The 16,830-nt window shown below is 48.6% G+C and overlaps 1 protein-coding gene across 11 annotated transcripts in view; it reads right to left on the bottom strand.

The window, feature by feature from the left end:
- The window catches only part of LOC146869855 (uncharacterized), a 164,924-nt gene that overhangs the window by 71,411 nt on the left and 76,683 nt on the right, over positions 1–16,830 (bottom strand). The window contains exon 6 of one of the 11 annotated variants that reach the window (XR_014967845.1): positions 4,427–4,546. The exons of the other annotated variants lie outside the window; for them this stretch is intronic. The gene's annotated coding sequence lies outside the window, so the exon portion shown is untranslated. The remainder of the gene's footprint in view (positions 1–4,426; positions 4,547–16,830) is intronic. 11 annotated transcript variants of the gene reach the window in all.

Genomic DNA, 16,830 nt, shown 5'->3' with positions numbered 1-16,830 from the left:
TACAATGTGACTATAGAATGCCAGTCAAAGCACTCGTTCAGGAGGTGGCAACACGTTGGAACTCAACTTATTACATACTTGACCGTCTGTATGAGCATTACAGGCCAATCAGTGAATATGTCATGAGCCTTCAGATGGACCAATGGTGCCTTGTTAAATGCCTGACTGAGATGCTTCTTCCTTTCGAGGTCTTCACACGTGAAGTCAGCAAGGAGGACTGTACTGTGGGCCAAGCTATCCCATTGTTGCAAATGCTAGAGCATCAGCTGAAGGAGGTGTCAGAAGCATACAAAGTTGTAGAGGAAAAAAAAGAAGCATATGAGTTGGTGGAGAGCTTAGCTCGTCGCTTAGCTGACAATACAAGGATGCAAAATAAGATTTTGTCACAAAAACATTACATTTGTACCACAATTCTGGATCCACGGACAAAATGGGCACTGAAGACATTAATTCCTTTTTCAGAAATGGATGTTGCCCGGTACAAAACGTGGATAGCTGAGTCAGCGAGTAAGTTGGAAAATGAACGGCTGCTAATTAAAAGCCCGCTAGATAAACCCACAACAAGTACTGCAGCAGGGCATCCGGCGTCAAGTTCAACTTGGGAGCCTGAGCGCAGTGCGTTTGGCTCAGAACACTCACCAACACTATCTACAACAGCAAGAGCTGTATCTTCAGGCCCAGTAAAATCGTTACAGGATTGGTATTTACAGCAAGGTATTGGTAAGTCCAGTGCTGATGCAACAAGAAAAGAGCCCAAAAAAAGTTTTGCACCCCTGAACATTGAGCGGATGGTTCAGGCCTATCTGGACGACCCAACAGAGGTGTACATTGATCAAAACCCATTGAGGTATTGGTATGGGAAAAGGGCCCAATTGCCAGTGCTCAGCAGGCTGGCGATAAACTATCTGGCTTGCCCTGTCGCAAGTGTCTCTTCAGAACGTGTTTTCAGTGCTGCTGGTTCCATTGTAACAGTGAGAAGGACCAGTCTCTCAACCAAAAATGTGGAGAGGTTAACAATGATCAAAATGAATCAGCACTTTATACCACCGAATTACACAATACATGAATCAAGGGAGGAAGATGAGGACAGCGGCTCAGGTGATGGAACTGGTGTGTTAGATGATGATTACCTACTTCTGGTTGAACCCCCAGAGTTTGAGGACGAGCTATACTTCCCTGACAATTAGTGTCTCCTTCTCTCACTTATTTTCTTTTAGTGGTGTATCTGTCTTTCTGGTTAGAAACTTTGAATCACAACAAATCCATCACCACCGTCTTCTAATTGTTTTATTGCCATATACAAGTTTCGGCTGGCTGCGCTGCATATCACAGTACACTCCTCAAAATCCTGCTCCTCCATCCTCCTGAATCTCCCTAAATCCATTGCCCTCAAGAAGTCAGGTGATGATGATTGGATGATGCAAAATAGAAGAAAAAATAAAAAATATTTCCAAGTCCCTCCAAAATAAGTGGAACATGATTGATGATGACTACTATAGCTATCCTCCTTTGTGATCCGAGAGAGACTGCCCATTAACTGAAGATGAGAAGGAACAAGTACTGAATGATGCCATGCATTGGACGCTGACTGAGTGATTTTGTTGTTGTTTGTTGTGCATGAAGTTACTTCATTGTGTACTTTATGTAATAATCTACACACTAAAAGTAACTCAAGTCTCTTATCCCTTCTTGTTTTTTTAATACCAAATTTGTACTTCTACTGCAGGCCGATACATTGCATTTTGAATATAGGAAGGGGACTCACACGGTACGCCCAGACTGAGTTGAACAACACCATCATGATGACCACAGTGACATAGTATCTTCACACAGTCACTCATTACACGGATCGGAGATGATTGATGGAATAAGTCAGGCCGTTTCATGAGTGGCATATAAGGTAAACTAGTAAACAACAACCACAGCAGACCTAAATGTCTGTGTAGCGGTGGAGTCAAGTGTAGCGGTGGTATGACTGCGGTAAATTGTAAAATGCTATGTTGCTTTGTCCAACTCTTTTAAAAAATGTACGCTAAATGGAGGCTGTGCAAAGGGTGCCGTCACCGTGGGCCTGCTCTGTCCTGTTGGTATTGTAAGTTAATGCTGGAAACAGACTAGAGTAGAGATGATGCATCCATGTCGCCTTGGAAAGTGTTCTTGTTGCACTACAACATTAACTTGTCCATTTTTTTCAACTTGGTTTCAATCTCAATATCCCTTTTGTTTTTGCATCTACAATTACAGGCCGGGCCTTACCCTGTGCTATACTTGGGAAAACAACAATGCACACTTACCTTACCAATGAATCTACATCTGCCAGGCAAGCAGTGGCGTCACCCAAGATTGGACGAAGCATCCATGGAAGGGAGGACCAAGAGGAATGCCGAGATTCAACTCACCATTTGACCCGGATAACACAGTAACAGTATCAATTTTCATCTTTTAAATAATTTGATTCATTTTTTTGTCTACAATCATTACAACAGTGTGTTCTTGTTGTTATTAGTTACTGTTATTATTAGGTTTGCTCTCTGTCTATAATTCATCCCTACAGATATTTAAAAATGCTCTTTGCTGACTGTAAAAGTAAGCCCGGTAACACTGAACACAAACTGTATTTAATCCAGGTCTCTCCTTATCATCAATCATCATGCATGCCTTATTTCCCTTTTCTCCCTTAACATATTGATATGGATATGATAGTCTACAAAGATTCTGTCGTTTGATGTTTGTCCATGCATACTGTTTTTCTTTCTCAAACCTTTCCCCAAAACCCCCTTCCCAACCATTCAACAAACCCTAACCCTCTTCCCCCGGGCTGTGTGACTTATTGAGGTATGACTACATTAAATGTACATCAATAATGTATCACACGTTTGCTGGGGCAGATGTGGCAAAAGCAACAGTACTTCAATTTCATGGCAGGGCGGGGAGCTTCTTCTGCTTGCCCACCTGAGCAGTATATTTGTGAGGTAACTTTTTTACCAAAGGAACCGGCTAATACATCAGCATTAATTCACGGCATTGATTGGATTAATGGATTTCATTCGTTGTCATCCTCCTACACAGCACTGACAGTTACGCTTGCGTCAGTGTGCTGTAGGCCTAGTCAAGTGACTCGACACAACTAGAGTTGCTGTGTACTACTACTAGGCTATCTCCACCACCATTATGTTTTGTTTTATTTGGGCATATTATTGTTTGGCAGTAAGTTCTGTTCTGTACTGTACTTCATTCTACTACTCCTCAAAGACTCTCTCTCAGGCTACTGACTGTCTCATTTTCTATTTTGGCAAATGCTGCTGCCAGTGTCTAGTACTACCACCACCACAACCATGGCATGTTAGGAAAGAAAACCATCATCACCATGCAGCCATCAATGTGCCTAAGTTCAACATCAAGCAAAGGTAAGAGAAGTTTGGGGGAGGCATAATTAATAATGGACATGTTTTCATCAATTCAATTTCACACACCCCTTTGAGTCCAGTTACAGAGTGCCTAGAGTAGAAGAGACTGACAGTACTAGTAGTAGGACAAGTAACTCAGTGAGGGGTGCCGCATCTATCTGTTTCTGTCTTACAAAGTTATCCAATTATTAAAATCAAACACTGGCTATGTGCGGCCCTGCACCAGCAAGGAAAGAAGGATACAGTGTGATGTAAAACAGTAACCCCACCCAGAAAACATTAACAACATCGTATGTAAACTCAAGTAGAAATATATTATTTAATAGTACCTAACAAAAATAAACTATGTAAAAAAAAAAACCATACCTGACCCACCCGTCTCCCTAACTCCAACCAATGTCCGTAAAGAAAATGTCATTGTCCAAAAGAGGAAACCCAACGCCCGGATCCCACCCACCCCAAGAATAATTTAAAAAAGGGCAATAAGAACGGGGTCTAAGTTCGGCGGGCTTTTTTCAGGGGGACACGAACTTGCTCCTCCAGGCGGGCAACACGGCGCTTCAATGCGCGGCAGTTGCATCCACGGGGGTGGGGAGCAGCACTGATGGAGGGGCGGCGGTTTCAGGCATTCCACCAACCATGCATCTGATTCCTTTCAGCCACCAGTATGCATGCTGCATGCATCCCACGAATCCTTCTCTGTTAGTCATAAATCTTAAATCTCGCCCGTCCTTCTTCCTTCCACTCTTCTTTCCCTTTTCGTTCAACCCATCTATCAAGGTCATCTGATCTGACTTTTAGTCTTCTCCATAAAACTTTCACAGCTGAGTTGAAATCATCAGATAGAAGAGGCCATTGGTTACTCAACAACACTCCCGCCACTAATGCTTTTACTAAGTAAAGGGTGTCTTCAACCATTCACAACAACCTCTTACTTAGTAAGTCAATTGTACACTAGTATCATACAGTACAACCCTTGCAGTGAGTGTCAATAAGTAAAGATTAGGTATCTAGCTTACCACCGCCCGCCACTGCTGCTGGCTCAACCCCTGCAGCTCCTCCTGCAACTGCCGCCTCCTCCTCTCCTCCGTCAGCAGCCGCGTCGCCGCTGGCCCCGGCACTGGTGGTTGGTAGTGCGCCTTGAAAAAACATTACACATTTTTTAGGTGTCATTATCCACCTCCCCCTATTTTTCACTAGCAAGATTGAAAAATTAGTTAATAGTAATACATACATATACAACATACATCACTAGTACAAATCAGGTAGTAGTAGAGTAGACACTAGTAGTTATATGGTCCCTAGAGTCATTCTAGTCTTTGCTTAGTTAGCCCGAGCCATGCTACCATTTTACCTTTGTGTCTTTTATTTTAGCACACGTGTCGTTACCTCGCAGCTTGTTGTATAAAGAGTGACGCCTTTGAGCCCACATGAGCTCATACTGCTACTGTCTAAGCGCTGCGTACAAGGACAATCAAAACAAGCCACTTTGTTATGGAGTTCTGGTGTTAGTCCATATTGCTTATCCAAAATGCTACACTTTTTGCCACGACTGAGAAATGCTTGCAATATACTAACGCGCACCATTTTTCTCTTAACAGACAGAAGATTCCATTCTAAGAACCAGAGCTTTGCAGAGCTTATGATGTAACCAGTACTAGCTTCTTCTAAGGTGAGGGGTCCATATAATTCGCTCAGATCTTCATTTATAATTTTATATAAACCATATTCCTATTCCTACAACTGTTCACTTGTTTATTAATCCTGATTTCGCTTTTTTTTTTCTTCGCTCTATGGACTTGTACTTGTTGTAAGTTTAACTAAGTGCAACAATGTTTATAGTTTTAATCTTATGGATTTTGCTGTTGATTATAGAACAACGTACATAGCTTGTCAGTTGCAAATAAAATAATTTTTGAACTTACATAGACTCGGTGGTATTTGGTGTGGATGGACTTACACGAGTGAGCGAGCGAAAGGAAGGGTGTGCAAACTGTGCTTGTGCATTGCTTCCACGACTGAGAGGTCGGGAGTGTTATGTTCTGGGTTGTCTACTCATTGGGTATTGGGGGGGGGTTCGGAGAGCTAATAGTAATAAAACACTATTATAACTAGTCGGGCAGGGGATTGTGGTGGGTTCTGTTCTGACTGAGGTGTGAGTGTGAGGAAGGTCCAACCTCCCATCACCAACATCCTATTTTCTTGTGCAACTGCAATGTTCTGTATGTGAAAAATCCCTACAACAGTAGTAGTATGTCCTATCCTATCAAAATAGTGAAATCTGGTTGGGCATTTTGTTGGTGGGAATTGTCGAAAAACATCAAGATTAATAAAGCCTCAAAGATTAAGAAGAGTAGAAGGAGTACAAGAGGACAACCTAAAGGACTGGACTCATCAATGGCTAGAGCTACTGGTGAATCTGAGTTTTATTTAAAACCTTTTAAATAAAGAGTGGCCAACTGGGCATGCTTAGCTACAGACAGACTAATAGCAGAAGTACAGAGAGTCATAGCAGAGGCAGTTAGAGGCAGGGATAACAAGAATCTAGAAACAGATAGTCTAGATCGAAGGGTAATTGTTGGTAAAAAATAGCATTAGGAAACGGAAACAATAGTTCGGGAAAAAAAATACGGGGCAGTAAAAGTAGTGAATAAGAATTAATATTAAAAACAGGAAGATTTACTGGGGCCAGCAGAAGAGCCCTCGTTCTGGTCCTCCTGGACTGGAACTGCTCCCACCGACTCTGCCCCCGTCTTCTTGCCCCTGGGTGCTGATCATGAAAGATATAAGAAAGGAAGAGACAAACATTGATGATTGGTGTGAAAAAAATAAAATATTTTTATAAGACTGTCAAAAAAACATTTGTGTAAACAACAATTGCAATAAAATTGACCTATCTAATCTGGTCGACAAGTAGTATCTCGGGATTCGCGGACCGAGTAGTTATTATTTATCTACACTAATCCAGTGTTCCATTGTGATTACAGAATACTACTAACTAAGCCTAAGTAGTACGTACCATCTGACCGAGCCCACCTATTCCAGGCGTGCCAATTGTACATTAAGTAAGCATTTCCACTTCTTTTAGTCCTCAAAAATGCATAAATGGAGGACATATGCCTGTATTTTTGCAAACACAAAATGGTTGGTTCGTTGATGCAGACGTTCTGCTAGTGCTAAGCCTATTAGCACTCACTGAAAAAACAACAAAAGGTTCTACTAAGGACTGGGGTAAGCAGTAGCAGCACTCAGCAGCACGTGACATAATAGAGGGGGCGTCGCAGACCACTAAAAAATTACAAACTTATAATAAGTAACTAAACCTAAGTATTAATCCACCCCTATCTCTTAGTGACAGGACAAAGGAAGGACTAGAGTCACTCTAGCATTACCTAACTTTAGTTTTCTAAAATAAACTCCTACATAATCACGCAAAATGAGCGCAAACGCAAAGTTGCAAATAACAAGATGAGTAGCGCAGAGCACCAAGGTCATAACAATCACAGAAGACTTTTAAACGTAAATTACCTGTAATGTATGTAAGCAGCAGCATTCTAGCTGGTCGGAAAAAAAATATATTCGCATTATATAACAAGAAGAACAGACACAAAGTAGTAATAATTAAATAGCTACTCACCAAGACCCGGGACCTCCACTCCTAGCAGGTCCAGCAGGTCCTGCTCCCGGTCCAGGATATCGGACCACCGGTGCGTCAGCTGGTTCCGGCTGCGCCGGACGCCCGAGCAGCGAAACACTGCCCGGCGCACCTTCCCCCACCGCTGCCGACGCTCCCGGAGCCCGTACCCGGACCCAGGCCTGCCGCCTGCTGCCAGGGTTCAGGGGAGGTGGCGCTGCACAAAAAAAACCAGTGCAGCCAACTCCACCTCCCCAAATAAGGCCTGTGCCTGCACCCCTTGTGGGCACCGCCTTCCGCAAGGAAGGCAGACGCGGCTCAGGCTGCGATGCCCCCTGTGGCCCTTTGCCATGGTTCTGGGGTAGGCGGGGGGTGGAAAAGAAAAGGTAAAAATGTAAAAAGTAAGTAAAAGAAATTAAAAAAGCAGGTAATAGAAAAGAGTGAAAAAGTAGTTAAAAAACTCAAAAAAAGTAGACAAAAACAAAAAATAGAGAGTCAGGAAAATAGAGAGAGAGATAATAAATAAAAAAGATCAAAAAAAAGTTTTCAGAAGCAAAGGATTGAAAAGATATAGGGAGGATTGAAAAAAGCAGGCCCCAGAACCGTAGCATAGAGTGAAAAACAAGATGGCCGCGCCCATTGCGACCGCATGGGCAAGTTCGCGAGATATTTTCCCCCCGAGCACGCAAAAAGCATTGCGAACACGCAATACGCGTTCCCGAACAGGAAATACCTAACGCGAACAAGCGCGAGCATGCATTGCGCGACCCGGAACAGGAAATAGCATCGCGAGCGGGCGGGACAAGTGAAAACAAGATGGCTGCGGCCATTAGCGACCACATGGGCAAGTTGGAGACACATTTCCAACGCGATCATGCAAAAACATCACAAACGGGCGGGACAAAAACTTCCGCATCTTTGCGATATTTCAGCGCGTTCGCGATAATTTTTTGCGTTTTCGCGAAGATTTGCGTAACACGATTACGCAATTTACGCCCACCCTTATTCAGGATCCAAGCATTCTGAGTCCTTGGCAAGACACAAAGTAGCAAGTTGAGCAGGCCTTTGACATATGCATCAACATTTATCTCCTAAGTAATGCGGGCAATTGGTTCCAGCATGCACATGGGGATCAAGGATTACTGGAAATGTGTTTCAGGCCTAAATTGTTGGTGCAAGCACATGCAAAGTGCAGTTGGGCTCCCTAAGCCTCAATTTCCCCTTCTTCACAGCTCTTGCCCTCATTGCCAATTCTCGCTCCTGCTGTTCCTACCTTTTGGTGACTAATCAGGATGTGCCAAGTAGCATGCCCTCAGTAGAGTGTGGATACTAACTAAGGACTACTGTATTCACACAGCCATTGTGACAATGTGTTAATGAATACAGAAAAAAACCTATGAACGCATATTCGCACGTTGGTCTTTGTTGGACTTGGCCCGTTTTGCAGGGTCGTCCCTGAACTTTTTGCTTTCCTCCTGGATTTTGTCTGACCTGTTTTTGTTGGTTTTATGACTCTGGGCACTTTACCACTGCTGATCAGTGCTAAAGTGCATATGCTCTCCATTGTAAATTGATGTATGGATTAGAGAATCCATGATTGGCTGGTTTGGTTGCGGCTTGATGACGGCATCCATCGGCGTCAGTGAGACCAGGACTGCAGTGCAAAGTGGGGCCGTGCTCCTTGCGGTGCTAGCACGTCATGGTGCAGGCAGCGGGGGCAATATTGCTGTTGTCGGCCGATGATCTGGAGTCGATGGCTCAGATGTTGGTAGGCGAAGGCTGCGGTGTGAGATGGGGCGGTGAGTCGTGTAATTTGCAAGCGGTGCCCCCCAGACCATGGTGCAGGCAGCGGCGTCAATGTCAGCATGGAGCGTCGTCGTCAGTGAGATCAGGGCTGCGGAGCGAAGTGGGACGGTGCTCCGTCTTCTCCACAAATGGTGTCCACAGGTCATGGTAGCAGATGAACTTGAAGTCTTTGCTGTTCCTGAGACTTCTTGAACAGGGGGCAAGCTCTACCTCAAGCCCTTGGAGAAACTCAGGCAAATAGGATGCAGAAAGTCCAGTCCAGTCCTGTCACTGCCCAAGACAGAAGTAGCCACTGCATGCCAACACAGCAAAGCGCACAGCAAAGTTGTAGTCTCTCCTCACAGCTTCACCAGCTCTTTTTCTTGGCATGCTTATTGATCCAAAAGAGTTCTAAAGTACTGGAGTCTGGGCCCCAATATTATACCACATTTCCCTTTGAAGTTGGCACAAACAAAGTTCCACTGGCATACTTAAACCAGTTCTGCCTGGCTTAGGCCAGGTTCACTCCGGGGGTGGAGGGGGAACAGCTTTGTTGAAGGCACACACAATCCATTCAGGCGCAAGTGGCAAGTGGCAACTCCTTCCACTAAATGCAGCCAGGTCTATTCAGCCTGTCTATGAGACCCAGGAAAGGCAAGGCATACCTCAACTCCACTTGTGTCTGTCTAGTGTGAATGCACATTCCTGCTCCTGTCACTCTGAACCTAGACGGTGAATACAGAAATGGCAGGATGGTTTAGCAAGAAAATGCCCACTTTCTAAAAGTGGCATTTTCAGACACACACCTAGAAATCATCTTCACTAAAATATGTATTTTTAAATTCTGATTTCAGGAAGCCTAAACTCCATTTCTCCAACTTATCCCAATGGAAAGTTATGCTTTTAAGGTGTTACAAAGCAACTCCCATGTTAGCCTATCGGACAGATAGCCTTTCAATAGTGAAAACGAGATTTGCAGTATTTCACTATCAGGACATGTCACACACCTCAGTACACGTCCTACCATTCACATACACTGCACCCTGCCTATGGGGGTACCTTGGGCCTACCTGGGGGTGTCTTACATGTAAGAGAAGGGAAGGTTAAGCCCTGGCAAGTATGTGCACTTGCCAGGTCGACATGGCAGTAGAAACTGAGTGCAGACACTGTAGTGGGCAGGTCTGAGAATCCTTTGGAAGGCTGCTGGTATGGGTGGCGCAATCAGTGTTTCAGGCACACTAGCAGCATTTGGTTTCCATGCCCCGGGCACACACAGTGCACTGTACTAAGGACTTAGGAGTAATTCAAATAGGCCAATCATCAAAACACCAATCCATAAACACAATTTACAGCATTAGCACTTTAGTACTGATCTGCAGTATTAAACTGCGCAGAGACACTAAACCAGCATAAACAAGGTCAAGGGTGCCACAAAAACCAGGAGGTCAGAAGCAAAAAGACAGGGAAAACATGCCAAAAGATGCCAGGTCTAACAGTGGTATATACAATCCTCTTGATGTAGGCCAACCCATTTTCTAAATGTGATTTCTAAAGGTTGAACACCAATTCTTAGAAGAAACAGAAACCTAAAGACCTTGTGATAATTTTGAGTTCTTATATATCCCTATGGCTTTTTCAAGAATATGCAATAATGTTATGTAATGCAAGATCCCTCCAATGTGCATAATCAGCTTCAACATTTGACTTTGCAATCCTGAGCTTCAATTTTAGTTTTTTGAACATATTCAAAAGATATCGGGGTCACATAAAATTGGAATAAACCTTAAACTCGGGCAACTGCCAATGACAGTTCACTCTCAAGTAAACCTTGCAATGTACTGTCCATTGCATAGTGTATATGGTATACCGACGGGATTTTGGCACCTAAAGCTATATAATAACAGTTGAGTATTTCAAACTCCAGATAACGTGCCTCTACCGGAGTGGATCTTTTGATATTACATATTCTGTGTAATATGTTGCCTTTGATCTTAATAAAAGAAGCTAGGCAAAATATAACTACCTGTTTTTCCCAGTAGAACAAGGCTGAAGGGATCTTTACATTGCATATCTGCAATAGGTGCAAACAATGTGTAGGAACTGGGGTCACCAGTCCCCCTGGGGGTAGCTTGGCGCGAGCAGGTAGGCACCCGAAAGCTTAGGTGTAAAGTAACCATACAGCACACACATCCACTGAGACAGGAAACGCACGCAATGACTGACACCACACCAGTGAGTTTGAGTAAAAATCAAATAGCTTTTATCAGGTAATTAACAATCCCGGTATTCATCAAAGCCTTTCATGGGAAATAAATATGGCATTCCATTAGAGCATTTCATGGCTTTTTATTAGAGCATTAAACATGGCATTTCAGTAGAGCATTAAACATGGCATTTCATTAGAGCGCTAAACATGGCATTTCATTAGAGCGTTAACCATGGCATTTCATTAGAGCGCTAAACATGGCATTTCATTAGAGCGCTAAACCTGGCATTTCAGCAAGAATAACCAATGCACTTCATCAGGGCATTTCAGTAAGAATGAACATGTCATTTAAGGCAACTAATCAACTTTAGGCAGGAATAAAACCTTCTGGCAGGTAGGGGTAAACATTTCCTCCAATCTGATTAGCATTAGCAATATCCTTAGGACCAAAATAACCTGCACGTCAGGTAATCGATCAGCCCTTCATAGGGCAGGAGTTAACAGGGCCATGGACCGGTTTATTCCCCGTTCCTGGGGCAAGTGGGGGCCAACAGGGCCCAACGATAGACTTCCCCGGGGGCGGGTCGAGCTCCGGGCCTTTCTCTGGCCTTCCGCCCTCCTCCCCGGGGGTTACCTGATCCTTCGGCCTCCTCGGGGCCCTTGCGGCGGTTCCAGGCCTGGCGGGGGGCTCGCTCTCCTTGGAGCCCCTCCCGCCAGCCGTGTGCGCTTCCCGGGATGTCCGGGCTGAGAGGGGGCTCCTTGGCAGGCTCTGAGGGGAGCAAAGCGTCGTGGGGCCTCCGGCAGGTCTTGGGGCGGCCGGGGGCCCCGCGCTATCTTAGGGATCGGTCCCGGGCCCTTCCAGGGCTCCTGGGGCCCGGGGACCGCTTGTGGTGATCTCAGCAGAGGCGCGCCCGCAGCCGCCAACAGCAGCGCGGCCTGCGGGGGCGCGGCCTCCCGATCGGACAGGAACGCGGCAGAGGCGGAGTCCAGGAGGACGCCCCCGTCACGGGATGCAGGCAGCAACCTCAGGGCCTGGCGCGGCCTACTTTCGATTTCGGCGGCCCTCTCTTCACCGAGGGCCGTCGCAGGGGACAACCAGCCACTGGGCCCACGCCGGGGGGGCGCCCCGGTCGCGACGGCGATGGCGGGGCCTCGCACCTCCCCGGGGGCCCTGGAGATGACGGCAGAGCCGGGCTGCAGTGGTGAGTTTGGCTACAGCGCCTCAGGGGAGCAGGGCAGGCCAGGCAGGGCAGGCCACACACGACGGTGGCAAATCAGTTCAGGGGGCCCCAGGTAGAGTCTGGGAGCGCAGGGGTGGCACAGCGCTAATACCTGGTCGATCCCCCAGCAGTCCTGAGGAAAATTATAGGGTCTTCTCGGCGCTTGCTGGTTCCTGCGCCCTTAGTAGTTGGTTTCTTGAGGGAGGGGGGTGTTGAGTTGGTGACTGAAGGCAGGTTAGTCAGTCTCTGCAGGTCGTCCCTGGGTTCCCCTCCTGCCGGGCCAGATCAGTGGGCTAGTCCAGTGTTCCTCACACAGCTTGGAAGGCAGCACCTAAGCCCTGTCACTCCCAGTGGTATAGGTCCCTGACTAGGCCCTACCGCCTAAGTCTCCTGCGTAGGTTCCCCCAGGTCAGCGTCGCCCCAACTGACTAAAAAGTTTCCCTCCTTCCCTTATATGTGCCCGGGTCAGGTGACCACTCTCTAAGGCGGCAAAAAGCAGACCCCGCCCCTATTCAAGAAGGTTCCAGGACCTTCCCTAGTCTAACTAGGGGAGAAAAAGGCGGGCTGGTGTGGCAACAATGTTTAGGGTCACAGCCAGCTCCTGGCAACTAGGGTGCTACTAAAAAGACCACTCCGCAGTAGCAGGGGCCTGTGGCAGCCATGTTGGGAGAAGAGAGCACCTGCACCTTAGCATTGATTTGCAATGGGAAGGCGCTCGGAGACCTAAGGCCAACGAAAAAGAGGGTGGAAAAAATGAGGCAAGGGCAAAAACACAGGTAAAGATCACCCTAGGGCTGACAGGTCTAACACGCGTCCCCCCAAGCCGAAAGTGGGGAGAGCTACCCAACCTCTAGGGAGTTCTCATCGCTAAGGCAGAAAAACCGGGAGAGACCGTCAGCATTGGCGTGGTCAACTCCGGGCCGATGTTCCACCCGAAAGTCCATCCCCTGTAGGGAAATGGACCACCTTAGCAACTTGGGATTTTCGCCTCTCATCTGCATGAGCCAGCGAAGGGGTCGGTGGTCTGTCTGAATCAGGAAGTGAGAGCCAAAAAGCTATGGCCTCAACTTCTTCAGAGCCCAGACCACAGCGAAGGCTTCTCGCTCGATGGTACTCCACCCTTGTTCCCGAAGGAGGAGTCTTCTAGAGATAAAGGCCACAGGTTGGTCTTGGCCGTCGTTGTTCAGTTGCGAAAGCACAGCACCTATGCCGTGCTCAGAGGCGTCCGTCTGCATGATGAATTGCTTCGTGAAGTCAGGTGTTGCAAGCACCGGAGCGGTGCACATCGCGTGATTCAGGGTCTCGAATGCCTCTTGGCAAGCAGCCGTCCAGATCACTTTTCGTGGCTGGTTCTTGGACGTCAACTCCGTCAAGGGGGCTACGAGGGTACCATACCCCTTGACAAACCGGCGGTAATATCCAGTGAGGCCAAGGAAAGCTCGGACCTCAGTTTGGGTTTTGGGGGGCTCCCAAGCCATGATGGTCTCAATCTTGGCCTGGAGGGGTTGCACCTTACCCCCGCCCACCAGGTGTCCCAGGTAGACGACAGATCCCTGTCCAATCTGGCACTTGCTAGCCTTGATGGTTAGGCCAGCACGTTGCAGAGCCTGGAGCACCTCCTGGAGGTGCTGCAGATGGTCCTCCTAGGTGCTACTGAAGACAGCTATGTCATCCAGATATGCCGCTGAGAAGACTCCAGGCCAGACAGCACCTGGTTCACCAACCGCTGGAAAGTGGCTGGAGCATTCTTGAGCCCGAAGGGCATCACCCTAAATTGAAAGTGGCCCTCGGGGGTGGAGAGCGCTGTGTTCTCCTTTGCTCCATCGGCCATGGCAATCTGCCAGTACCCTGACGTTAAGTCGATGGTGCTGAGGACCGGGCTGCTCCCAGCCGGTCAACCAACTCATCGGCTCGTGGGATCGGGTGAGCGTCTGTTTTGGTGACAGAGTTCAATCCCCGATAGTCCACACAGAACCGAAGTTCTGGTGTGGTGCCCGGTGGGGACGCTTTCGGGACCAACACTACCGGACTAGCCCACGGGCTGCTGGAAGGTTCGATCACCCCCAGCTCCAGCATTTTGGCCACCTCACCCTGGATACTGTTCTTGACTCTATCGGACAACCGGTAAGACTTGGTTTTTACAGGTGGGCTGTCCCCTGTGTCCACATCATGGGTACACAGATGAGTGATTCCAGGCGTGAGGGAGAACAACGAGGCGTACTGCTCCAACACCTGGCAGCAGTCCCTCTGTTGCTCTGGGGTCAAGGATGGGGAGAGGACCACTCCCTCCACCGATCCATCCTTCTCCTGGGCCGCCAGAAGGTCAGGAAGAGTCTCACTCTCTTCCTCCTCGCACCCATCCGTCACCATGAGGAGAGGAAGCTCAGATCGCTCATGGTGTGGCTTCAGGCGGTTGACGTGGAGCACCCGATGGGGCTGTAGGGGGGTCTTCAAATCAACGACATAGGTAGTCTGGCCTCGTCGCTCCACAATCTCGTACGGGCCAGTCCACCGGTCCTGGAGGGCACTAAGCTCCCCAGGCTCCATGACCCACACCTTCTGTCCAGCGTCCAACTCTACCGTCCGAGTGTTGCGGTCATAGCACTCCTTCATGACGGCTTGGCTAGCCTCCAGGTTGTCTGAGGCTTCCTTCCACAGCTTGGCCATCTGGCTGCGGAATAACAGCATGTAGCTGACGACATCACGGGGAAGCTTCTTCGAAGTCTTCTCCCACCCCCCCTTCACCAGGCTGAGGGGCCCCCTAACGGGGTGGCCATAGAGCAGCTCAAAAGGGCTGAACCCGACTCTCTTCTGCGGCACCTCGCGGTACAAAAACAGCAGGCAAGGGAGGAGGACGTCCCACTTCCGCCTCAAGTCCTCTGGCAGGCTCCGGATCATCCCCTTCAGAGTCTTATTAAAGCGCTCTACAAACCCGTTAGTCTGGGGGTGGTAAGGAGTGGAGAACCGATAGGTCACTCCGCACTTCTTCCACATGGCCTGCATGTAGGCCGACATGAACTTCGTGCCCCTATCTGACACCACGACCATGGGGAATCCCACTCGGGTAAAAATCCCCATTAGGGCCCGTGCCACCACCGGTGCAGTGATGGTCCTCAGAGGAATAGCCTCCGGGTACCGAGTGGCGTGGTCCACTAACACCAAAATGAACCGGTGTCCCGCAGAGGTCGGAGGGTCCAACGGCCCAACAATGTCAATTCCGACCCGCTCAAAAGGGGTCCCGACCACCGAGAGCGGTTCCAAAGGGACCTTCACCTTAGTCCCAGTCTTGCCATTCGCCTGGCAAGTCTTGCAGTAGGTGTCAGAGGCAACTCTCATCCTGGGCCAATAAAAATGCGGGACCAACCACGCAAAGGTTTTGTCCTGACCCAGGTGTCCAACTAAGGGTATTTCATGCGCCAATTCCAATAGGTAGGCCCGGTAGCATTGGGGGACCGCTAAGGCCCTCGAGGACCCATGCACCGGAACCTTAGGCTCACTGTAAAGGAGGCCATCCTCCCAATACACGTGATAACTGCCGGTCTCTTGATTGGTCGCTTGGGCTCTGGCCTGCCGCCGCATGCCGTCAAGCGCGGGGCACTCTCTCTGTGCCCGACAGAATTCCTCCCGGGTAGGCCCTCCTTCCACATGCCACTCGGCAAGGGTCGGCAAGTCCCCCACGGGAACAACATCCACCTCCGCGGACTCCGGGGGTACCTCCGCGGGCTCCCCATCCATCACACGGGGCGTGTCCTCTACAACATTCTCCTCTTCATGACCAGCATTGGGCTGGGCCGTTGTCTCAGGCTACAACCCGTGTTGAGTCCCTTGCCGGGCAGGCATGGACCTCGTGACTACGCAAGTCCATCCTGGTAACCCCAGCATCTCAGTGTGGGCTCTAATCTCCACTTCCGTCCAGACGGTGTGTTCTAGATCATTTCCTAGTAAACACTCCACAGGCAAGGCAGGGCTCACAGCAACTCTCAACGGGCCTTTAACTCCTCCCCACTCAAAGGGATGGAGCCACAGGATAGTGACTCACACTGCCGTCAGCCAATACGGCCGGATGGAACACATCAGGGATCACTTGCTCAGGGGACACCAGCCGCCTCACTACGGTGGTTATGCTGGCACCTGTGTCCCTCAGAGCCTCCACCTCCTCCCCGTTAACCTTCACCCTCTGCTGGTACTTGCAGTGTTAGGGGGTAGGGACGCCACTGGGATCATCTCTCTATCCCCGAGTGAAACCAGGGTCAGGCCTGTCCACTCCCCTTCCCTATCTAGGAGCAGCTCCATCCCAAGCGCTACACTAGCCACCCCGGGGCTCTTACCTCCTGTGGGGGCTGGGGGCCTCTTGCAACACTTAGGATCGCCCTTGTAGTGTCCAACCTCCCCACACTCGTAGCAACGGACAGTTCTTGGCTGCTGGCTCTTGTCAGGGTAAGTGGGCTTTGGGGAACTGGACTGAGGTGGGGTACCTACTCCTCTCCCAAACTGTCTAGTTTGTGGGCCTCGTGAGAACTCCGTCTTTTTATCTCCCCCCTTTTTCTTCTGGGGGAATCCCTGTCCGCCTTTCGGGCC

This window comes from Triturus cristatus, chromosome 1_1 (assembly GCF_964204655.1).
Source record: "Triturus cristatus chromosome 1_1, aTriCri1.1, whole genome shotgun sequence".
Lineage (NCBI taxonomy): Eukaryota > Metazoa > Chordata > Amphibia > Caudata > Salamandridae > Triturus > Triturus cristatus.
The sequence above is the reverse complement of the archived record's forward strand: the minus strand, read 5'-3'. Positions and strand labels throughout refer to the sequence as shown.